Source organism: Ixodes scapularis, unplaced genomic scaffold (assembly GCF_016920785.2).
Source record: "Ixodes scapularis isolate PalLabHiFi unplaced genomic scaffold, ASM1692078v2 PGA_scaffold2__306_contigs__length_199485367, whole genome shotgun sequence".
Classification (NCBI taxonomy): Eukaryota; Metazoa; Arthropoda; class Arachnida; order Ixodida; family Ixodidae; genus Ixodes; species Ixodes scapularis.
Window position 1 is genome coordinate 74,595,082 of NW_024609857.1, and position 1,504 is coordinate 74,596,585.

The following is a 1,504-nucleotide window of genomic DNA, read 5'->3' on the forward strand; positions in this document are numbered from 1 at the left end:
TGGCTCAACTGCGGTCTATTGGTTTCGCAGGTTGGTTTCTTCATGTCTCTTTTCTTAAAAAAACAGTTTCCTTCCGCTGCTGCTGCTGTGCCACAACGTTTCTTTGAAAATGAGCGAGTGCTTGTATTGTCATGATTCTGTGCCTCAGGATGGTACGTTTATGACATGTATTACACGCAAGTACCCTTACCACCTAGGCAAGTGCTCTGGCATAACCACCTCTAGCTTTCGCAACAAGGGCGACTCTTTTAAAGACACTTGGAAGTGTGTGACATGTGAAACAGCAGAAAGACGAGGCACCCTAACGCCTAGTTAACTGTATAATTCCAGGATTGAATGTGAACTGAAATAACTAAATGAAAACATTTCTATGTTTCTTGCACTTGTTGCGAAGGTGAATGCTCTCCCAGACCTTGTTGAAAAAGTGAATGGGATTCAGGCATCACTTCAAGGTCTTTCTGCTCAATACGACACAATACTATCTAAACTGGATGAGCAGAGTAGCGATGTTTCTGCTTTACAAAGGAGAGTTGAGTATTTGGAGTTGGATTCATCAGCGGGGGCGCGATAGCGAGCTCTGAGCAAATGAAACTTCAGCTTAATGAGCTGTAGCAGTATAATCGCCCTCTGAACATTGAGGTTCACGGTATGGCAAAGGAGGAGCATGAAAATTTCTTAGAGAGGATGAACATCTTGGCTTGTAATCTTGGACTCTCTGAACTAGCGAACTCTGACCTTAATGCCCTTTATCACCTTCCATCACGGCCTGGTAAAGAACCTGTCGTGATTTTTCAGTTCGTATTCAACTCCCTGAAGGAAAAGAGGATCGAGAGTCGCTCTCGCCTCAGAACTAAAGAACCTAAACTGCGTTTTTTTACCATTTAGCTCCCACGAATAAGCGATTGCTGTGGCTCGCACGGCAGAGGTGTGAAGAAAGGGGCTACTTTTTTGTTTGGCAAAAGAACGGACATATTTTTGTACGGAAAAGTGAGGGCGAAAGGGCCATTCGGATCTGTGACGAGGGCGATCTCGAAAAGGTAGAAGGACCATCGTGGAATGGTAAAAAAGTGATTGCAGCTCTGAATGGAAGCCTCAACGTGTAATCCTCGCTATCATAATGCTAGTTCTTTTCGTCTTGTCGCGACTAATTCGCCTTTTATCATTTAAACGTTTGCAGTTTAAGAAACTAGGAGGATGAGGTCAAGATTTTCTTATATTCTTTAAACAATGAATTCGATGTATTGACCTTTAATGAGACATGGTGTTTTGGTATTAGTGATGTAGTACAATTTGAAGAATACAGGCGTGAAGCCGTATACAGAACAAATAGGAGAGGAGGTGGTGTTGTCATTTACATAAGGAACACTTTTGTTTACGAAGTAATATCTGATTTCAGGGTTATCAATCCAAGTTTTGAATGACTTTTTGTTAAAACGAGTGCATTCGTGTTTGGTGTTATCTATAGGCCCCCTTCTGGGTTGCTAGATGAGTTTTATTGTTTTAT

General features: G+C 42.0%; 1 pseudogene; it reads left to right on the forward strand.

Moving 5' to 3' along the window:
- Positions 1-370: 370 nt before the first annotated feature.
- LOC115320874 lies at positions 371-1,103 on the forward strand (annotated as a pseudogene).
- Positions 1,104-1,504: the final 401 nt, after the last annotated feature.